Below are 9,852 nucleotides of genomic sequence, written 5' to 3'. Positions count from 1 at the left end.
TGGCTAAAAGTTGTTCAGTAATAAATGCAAGAAAATGAGAGAAAACAAGCAGCTCATTTAGAAAATATTTAGAAGACAGATCACGAGGTATACGAAAATATACTCAAAAGGATCAAAGGATAAGTGTACAAAACAACTAAAGCTCTTCTCTTTAACTACATAAATAGTAAGACTAAAAGTAGATATCAAATCAAAGACAATAACATTTATACTAAGGAAGAGGAAACGTGCGAAATCCTTAATGAGATTTTTTTTTCTTTTTTTTTTTGAGGACCTATACTTTGAAAGGGCAAATAACCGTACAAACGTAAAGAATATCGAAAATTTCACCTTCAAAGAGAATGAAATACAAGACCTACTAAAAAGGTTAAACAAGACCAAAGCAGAGGATCCCGATAAGATTTCTAACGGGGTTCATAGGGGATATACCAGAGAAATATGGACTCTGTTGTTGTTAACATTCCAAAATTCAGTGAGACAAGGAAAATTACCAAGAAATTAAAAACTCGCTAACGTTATACCCTGATATAAGAGCGGTGTGGATGAGATTTCTGCTTCACTCGGGAAATTGTTCAAAACATCAGGATATGTTGCTTGGAACATTTAAGATCTTTAAAATATATAAATAACAGATACATACATGCTTCCATAAGAGTCCAAGGGTTGATGTACTTTTCCCTTGTTAGGTCCATTATAGACTATGCGAGCCCGGTTCTTAGCTTGTTGAAGTCTTACAGAACAAGGCCATGAGAGTCATTCTTGGTGACAATGACTGCTAAAGTTCTTGCCATGAGGAAAGAGCTAGACCTCCCTCCAGGTCATAGTCGTCAAGTCAACACTATATTCGGCGTCAGACTTCCAGACCACAAATTTCCCTTGCTGTGTCTAATTAAATTAGTTAGGCATGCTCGGCGGCCTCGATACTCCAATCTCATAAAGTACAACTTATAATGGAAGGCCAAAACTGCCCAAACTATTATCAGCTTCAATGTGTGGAACATCAACGCTATCAGCATCACAAACGCAACACTACTGCACTATGGCATAGATCACATGTTTATGTTCATATTGATAAATAGGCAGGGTACTAAATCAGCGACTTCAAAGGCTATTAAAAGGCTGTTACCTGAAATATATAGATGAAATTCTCCATTCCCCTCATGATGCCCCACACTTGCAGCCTATTGTGATGCTTCTGCTGATCCCCATGAAGCAGCAGGGATTGGTGTACTAATTCCTGACATTGCTCTTCAAAAAAGTGTGCGAATTTCCAACTGGACAAGTACAATTGATGCCGAGTCAGTAGCCACATACCATGCCATCAAAAAATGTAGTGAATGGCAGCGACACAGCTGTTTTTTTCTGACAGCCAGGGTGCACTTTATAGACTTACAACATTTAGTCCAGAAAACTTAGTAACTATCAATATCCTTCACAGGGTATACGTGTTACTATGTTGGGTATCCTCTTATATAGGAATATCAACCTGTGACAAGTCGGATCAGTTAGCAGAAAAAAATATTCTACCATGAGCCATACTATGCAGTACCATCATGTCTTAAGCAAATTAAAAAAAAAAAAAACTTATTTTCCGCTGTCTCCTAGAATATAAAGGCCAAGTATGGACCTCCGATAGACTCATGAAAAATGGACATGCTACCACCTGGCATTATGAAAGTATTTTAAGGAGAATGATATCGACTAACCATATAAAGTCTATAAATGACTGTCTCTGAGACAGCAGGTTACACTAACCAGGCTATGCATAGAACATCAATACACTATACACCATATACAGGATACCGTTTTGGAGGCAAAGCCTGTTACGTATCACCACTGTAAAATGTGCAAGGCGCCTAAGTCGCATAAGCTTACACATTACGTACGTTGTTGCTCGAAAACTGCATCATTTTGATCAACTATCACTGTCCAGAGACCAACACTTATTATACTACTTTTATTACTGACATTGGTCTTGGCTTTAATATGATTAGGGATATAAAAGGCTTTTTACCTAGTAGATTATATATGAATAACATAAGCACAATGACACAGCCCTTCAGGCAAGCATAACTAATGTTTGATTAACAACCTTCTACACTGATAGAAACACAGCCAGTTTGGCTGTGTTTCTCTCCCTTCTTCCTCTCTATCTAGCTCTCATACATCTTGTTTCTTGTTTATCACGAGAAAAAAAATATCACCCCAGCTTTCCCACTGAAGATATTTCCCCGTTGGTCTCTTCCAAAACACGTGAGGCGAAAGTTTAACCGCAACCGCTACAAACGGGCGATTTTCATGGTCGGTGAACTATGTAAGAGAAAGGCACATTTAGGCTTCTTTCTGATTTTCCTGAGTTTCTGTCCAGGTTGAAAAGCGTTGGGCAGAGAGGGTGCGGAGTCTGTGCTATCCTTGTGCGTAGAGAAAGGTTGTAATTTGTTCCATAATTTTATCCGTGAGGTATTACCATATTCTCTTTGTATCTGGGTCTCTTTGTTTATCTCGGTGTGTTTCCCTTTCTCTCTCTCTCTGTCTCTCTCTCTCTCTCTCTCTCTCTCTCTCTCTCTCTCTCTCTCTCTCTCTCTCTCTCTCTCTCTCTCCCTCTCTCTCTCTCTCTCTCTCTCTCTCTCTCTCTCTCTCTCTCTCTCCATTTATTTGTCTATCTTTCTATATTATCTTCTGCCTCTCTCCCTCCCTCACCATCTTTCTTTATCGCCTTTTCTCTCTCATCGACCCTAGCTTTCCCTCTCATTCTTCCATCCCCGTTTCGCCCGCTCTCCTTTCTGCTCCCTTTTCATGCTAATCGAGAAAAAAAATAAACCAAAACCTTTCCAATTAAGGCAATTATTTCCAACAATTACACTCCCTCCTTCAGGTGCACATCAGACCCGAAGAGAAAACCTTTCGTCGCGTGGTTTCCGTTGCGTTGAAATTAACCTAACCGTCGTCTTTCTCCCTCGTCAAGATCGTGGGTTTGTTTACTTGTTGCTTCGCGCGCCTGGAGTGGAGGCCGGGACTCGGTTGGCGGGAAAAGGGTCGTTAGATATGCGTTTTTCTGCTTCTCTACGTGGTACATCCCGTTTTGTCCCGCCTGTGTGTTTTGACTTGCAAGTTTTGTCCCTCCTCATTCTCTCTCTCTCTCTCTGTATATATATATATATATATATATATATATATATATATATATATATATATATATATATATATATCATATATGTGTGCGTGTGTGTATATATAAAATCATATATACATATTTATAACAGAAAATATACATATATGCATATGAAAATATGAATATGTATGTACTAATTTATGTAAGCATATATATATATATATATATATATATATATATATATATATATATATATGTATGTATGTGTGTGTGTGTGTGTGTGTGTGTATGTGTGTGTGTGTGTGTGTGTGTGTGTGTGTGTGTGTGTGTGTGTGTGTGTGTGTGTGTGTGTGTGTGTGTGTCACTTTGACTCACTCTTCCTTTCTTACTTATATTCCGTTATATTTCCTCCTCTCACCTTCTCTCTCTCCCCTTCCTTATATTTCTACATTCTTTCTCTTTCATCTCTTATGACCTTACTTCTTACTTAACTCCTTCGCGATGCTTTTTAGCGTCCTTTACCTTCCTATTCTTCTTGAAGGTCACTTTCGTTCTAAAAAATGCTGCTTTCTCTTTCCTTAAACACCGTCGCTTCAAAACCTACTATTCATGGACTATAAATATTTCGGCAAAGAAAATTATCCCTTTTCAGAAATATACATTGAATAAAAGGTACAGATAAAACGATAGATAAAGTGAAACTGAATTAATTATCGGTACAGAAATGCACTGGAGGAAGGAGAGATACACACACTAGACAGGAAAGACACAGTAAGGTAAACACTAGAAAGAGTTACGTTAAATATTGGAAAAACATTTGTAAAGTGAACAAAAAAAAAAAAAATGAAATAAATACCTAAAAACTTTTAAAAAGTACAGATAGCTAAAGGCGGTGAACAGACAGCGGACAAACAAATCTCAGACGAGAGACCAGTAGGTAACACGTGATAGAGGAAAAAGGAAGGTGAACTAAGGAGAGATAGACACTGAATTCAAGCCTGAGGACCCATAAGCGCAAAACAGTCGGACACTTATGACAGACCAAGAATATATACCAAACCCCGGAAGAGAAAGAGAAAAGAGGGAAGGCAGAGGAGGAGAGAGAGAGAAGGTGGGTAGAGGAGAAGGAGAGAGAGAGAGAGAGAGAGAGAGAGAGAGAGAGAGAGAGAGAGAGAGAGAGAGAGAGAGAGAGAGAGAGAGAGAGAGAGAGAGAGAGAGAGAGAGAAAGAGCAATAATAAACAGAGGAGCAAATACTGTTATTAATAATAATAGTATATTAATGATAGTGCTACCACTACTATTACTGGTAGCAACAATAATTATTATAATAACAAATATAGATAATTGCAATGGTTATAGTGATACCATCAAGCTTAACGATAGTAATAATAGCAACAATATTAATAGTAAAAATAATTATACATATATATATATATATATATATATCAACAACAAACAATAATTATCATAATAACAATATTTGATAATGATAATAATAACACCAATACAGCACTAACGTCAACAATAACAATAACCAAATTAAACCATAGCAATAATAATATGATAATTATAATAACAATGCCTGATAATGATAATGATAACATCAATACAACATTAACATCAACAATAACAACTACCGTATTAATATTAATGATAATGAAAATAATAATAATGATAATAATAATAATAATAATAATAATAATAATAATAATAATAATAATAATAATAATAATAATAATAATAATAATAGTAATAATAATGATGATAATAATAATAATGATAATAATAATAATAATGATAATAACAATAAATCATAACATGAATAATAAATATGGTTATGATTGTGTTGATAAAAATCGGGAGATGCAATAAAATAATTCCTAGGATAAATATAAAAGATAAATACCAACGAAAGATATCAATGACATCAAAGCTTATCAGACACCGATATTCCCATAGGAAGCTTAAACTTTTACGATATTAATTAAAAACAGTTAGGGTGGTTATCCTGCTGCGACATAGGCTTTGCTGCGATATTTTCCATTGTGGAAAATACCATAAAAGAGGGTTTTCTAAAGTCACATTGTTTGAATACATTGCCCTTGTATTGTGTTTTTTTTTTGTTTGTTTGTTTGTTTGTTTTTTACATAATTGCAAATATCTCATTCTAGTAACGTTTGGCGTATAATAAGATTTCTTTCTGATTTATAGATTCAGCAAGTATCAGTAATTTTCCATCTTGTATCTGATCTACGAGAGACACCGAATCAAAGGAAAAGCATGAAAGAAAACGGAGAAAGCCGACCATTGTCGAGGACAAACCTAAGCAAAGATGGACACCTAATCATGGTCGAAAATTGTTACATCTTTTTACTTAGCCACTGACCTTAGCTTTTGATGCGACATTTTTTATTCACCAGTCATTCGAAATGAGATGATATAGCAACAGTTTTTAGGGAAATAGATAGAGAATCTTAGTAGAGTCTAACGAAATCTTCGTAGGGAATTTTGAAAAGCACCGAGCGACATTGTTGAGGTAGTCTTGCAAACAGTATGAAAGTTGATTAAGACAAGGTTGTTTTTATGATGACCATATTCTTTAGAGGCCGGGTGGTTAAGGAAAAAGGTTCAAGGTTGATAGTCGGTAAAGAAACAGACATTATAAGAACAGACTTCAATGTTTCATGTTGCTGTGTAGTAGATATATTTAGTTTGATGAGCGCATACGGACAGCATAAACATTTTGCACCGTGTTACAATTCTGCGTGGAGATGGAAGATAGGCCTATTCCTTAGCAAGTGCAAATGTCTGTCGGTAATAATCAAGGTTACAGAAATTGACATTGCATGTTTAACACAGTTTTGCATAATATAATTGCACTCCAATAACAATTTCTCACTAAGTGTAATAACCAAATTTTGACATCAAATCATATAAAAATGAATAAGTATGATACAAAGAGTCATTCAAAATGATTATGCACATCACTGCTAGGCACCTCTTCGCCTTCACAAGAAAGTATATTTATGAGTCGATCAGTATGCTGTCTGCCGGCATTAACCCTTTCGTAGGTGCGCACATATGCGGATGCTAAGGTAATGTAAACAAACATGGGTATGGAAAATCACTCCATAAAATGAGACAGTCATGCTACGTGCTGCATTGTAGATATAAACTTGGTGGTGTTGCTTCTGTTGAAAGGACGCAAATCATTTGTCAGGACAAGCGTGTGTATGTGTGTGTGTGTGGGGGGGGGGGCTATACATAGTTACAAATACATACATACGTGTATATGTATATACATATACATACACATACACACACATATATACATACACATACACACACATATATACATACACATTCACACACATATATACATACATACATGCATACACAGTCATTTTCACATAGATGATAATGTGTATACAGAACATCATTCAATAAATATTTTCTGCATAGAGCGGAAAGAGGGAAGCCAATACAAATCAGACGTCTATCATGTTGCCAAACTAAGATGAAATAAATAGACCTCTATACTCAACACAATTAAGGAAAAACGGTTAGTGAAAACAGATACAAATTCAGGCAAAACAAAACACATCACGAGTCAAACTAACGTGACCGATATTTCACCCATCAAACAATTGTACAAAAGCCCGAATTCGTGTACACTTTTGTAAATACGGATATGGCAATATTTGTGTACATATAAGAGGACAAATATAATATAAACATAGAGGATCACGAGGAAGAACCTAGCTTTCGGCCACACACGAGCGCCTACCTTGACACCAGCAGAAGAGAGTCAGTCACGCACACTAACCGTGACGTCATAAGTATTCAGCCAATCGTGAACAGTCAGGTAACGTCATACCTGGAGGTTGCACAAGTGAACAGGAACGGAGAAAGTCCTGCCATGGATATTAGCCTTTAATGAAGGTGCATTAGAAATGTTGTTTTTAGATTGTCATTATTATAGTTTAGGTTGTATAATGAGTAGCGAAAAGGAACGCCTTTTGCTTTTCGCAAACACACACACACAGCTACACAACGTACATACACAACTACACAACTTACACACACACACACACACACACACACACACACACACACACACACACACACACACACACACACACACACACACACACACACACACACACACACACACACACATACACACACTCACGAACACGGGCGCACGCACACAGACACACACACCAGAGCTCCTTCCATTCGTTTTCATTCACATTAGCGTAAAATTAAACAATGAAAATTCTCTTGTGATACATCTGTATTCTCGCAAAACTAAAAGACAATGTGGAACTTTCTCCGCCATTCTTCACCCACATAACTAAACGCAAAAACAACAACGCAATAACAGTCAAAAAAATAGTTAATGCCAACAGTTAATGATCTTACTAACATTAAGGAGTAAAATAGAATATAGTATGATGATAGAATACGGTATAAGAACAGGAAAACATAAACAAAAGGACTGACAAAGATTCAATCAGTTGTATTTCCTTCCGACCCTGTGGGACTTGAGCAATTCATTATGACTAACTGTTGTTCTTGAAAATTGTTGGTCAACCCTTTGTTTTTTTACTTTTTCCTGTCAGAAAACAAACAAACAAACTGTAAAATGCCACTTGATTTATTGGTTCTCGGTATTTTTTATCGTGTATATTGTTATCATTTATATCATTATTTTTTTTATAGCATTGTTGGTTAGTTATTATCATTTTTATTGAAGATAATGTAATTATTGTTATTGTCATTATCATTATCATTATTATCATTATTATGTACATCATTATCATTACTGTCATCTTCATTAACATCATTATTACTATAAATGTTATTATTATTATTATCAACATCATTACTGTTATCATTATTACTATTATCATTATTGTTGTATTTATGATTGTCGATATTGCTGTTGTTTTGTTGCATTATCATCAATATTATCATTATCATAAATCATGATTTTAGTTTTTTACCATTACATATTTGTTATCATAATTATCATTATTATCATCATAGTTATCATTATTCTTTCTAGTCATCATTGTTGTCTATATAAATTGTTATTATCATTATTATAATTTTCTTTACTATCATCATTGTTATCATTATCGTTATTAGTAGTATTGATTATTGGTATTATCATTAGTATTGTTATCATTATTACGCTATTTTTATCACTATCATTACTTTCGTCATCATCAAAATCAAAATTAAAAATAGTATCGTGATCATCTAATTGATACTACCATTATCGTTGTTATAATTATTATAATCTTTTATTATAATCTTTATGATTATCATTACTGTTGCTAGCATTATGTTATTATCATCATTACCATTATCATTATTGTAATTAATTTTACTGTCATTAGTAACAGTATCACATTATCATTACCTTTACCATTGCTATTACCATCATTGACATTGATATTACAAGCAGTACCTGTACCCCTATTAATTTTGCTGCCATCATCATTATCATAATAAACGGTACAACAATTATCAATGGCTCTTTTTTCTTCTACAAACAACATAGCTTCCATCACTGTTATCATCGCTAACGTTACTGGTATGTTACTATTATCCACAATCATATCCTCAAAATGCTGAAAAAAATATCGAAAGGACAAGTTCGAAATCAGTAAAGTAAAGCTGACAAGTTTTTTGCAGTAGATTCATTGTTTGTGTATTCTGTCGATGTACCCGGGAAATCCCACTTAGACATTTTCCTATTACGAATAACGAAGACTTATGCACTTGCGTGGCAGTTCAGTATTAGTGTTAAATGATTAGTAAATACAATGGCATATATGTAATATATACATAACATATATGTATGTATATATATGATATATGTGTGTGTGTGTGCGTGTGTGTGTATGTGTGTGTGTGTGTGTGTGTGTGTATGTGTGTGTGTGTGTTTGTATGTGTGTGTGTGTGTGTGTGTGTGTGTGTGCGTGTGCGTGTGCGTGTGTGTGTGTGTGTGTGTGTGTGTGTGTGTGTGTGTGTGTGTGTGTGTGTGTGTGTGTGTGTGTGTGTGTGTGTTTGTATGTGCTCGCGCGTGTGTGTGTGTGTGTGTGTGTGTGTGTGTGTGTGTGTGTGTGTGTGTGTGTGTGTGTTGTGTAAGTGAGATATATATCAATGATTATGTGGTGTAGCACATTAATTGACACGCACACACACACGCACACACACACACACACACACACACACACACACACACTATGAATATATATATATATATATATATATATATATATATATATATATAAACGTGCATATGTATACATATGTATGTATATAGATAGATTGATAGATATAGATAGATAAATACATAGATAGACATATAGGTAAATAGATAGATGGATATAGAGACAGATATTAGTGTGTGTGTAACATGTGAATACTGTTCACATAGATATGCTGTTGTATGTATATATGCAATACAACTTTTATATATTGTACATGAATAGGCATATGTATGCATATTTATAGTCATATATCTAAATGTAAACAAATATTGTGAATATACGAAAGCATATAAATTCGTCGAGAAAAATATGTGTTGTTATCATTTAGTCACTGGCAAGAAATACGCAACTCCAAAAGAAGTAAATAGTCGACCTTAATGACATTCTTCTCAAGGTCAATATCAAGAGGACGCATTGCCGGATTCCCCCTTGCTCCAGAGTCACATTTTGAG

Source organism: Penaeus vannamei, chromosome 30, assembly GCF_042767895.1.
Source record: "Penaeus vannamei isolate JL-2024 chromosome 30, ASM4276789v1, whole genome shotgun sequence".
Taxonomy (NCBI): domain Eukaryota; kingdom Metazoa; phylum Arthropoda; class Malacostraca; order Decapoda; family Penaeidae; genus Penaeus; species Penaeus vannamei.
Note: the sequence above shows the minus strand (reverse complement) of the source record.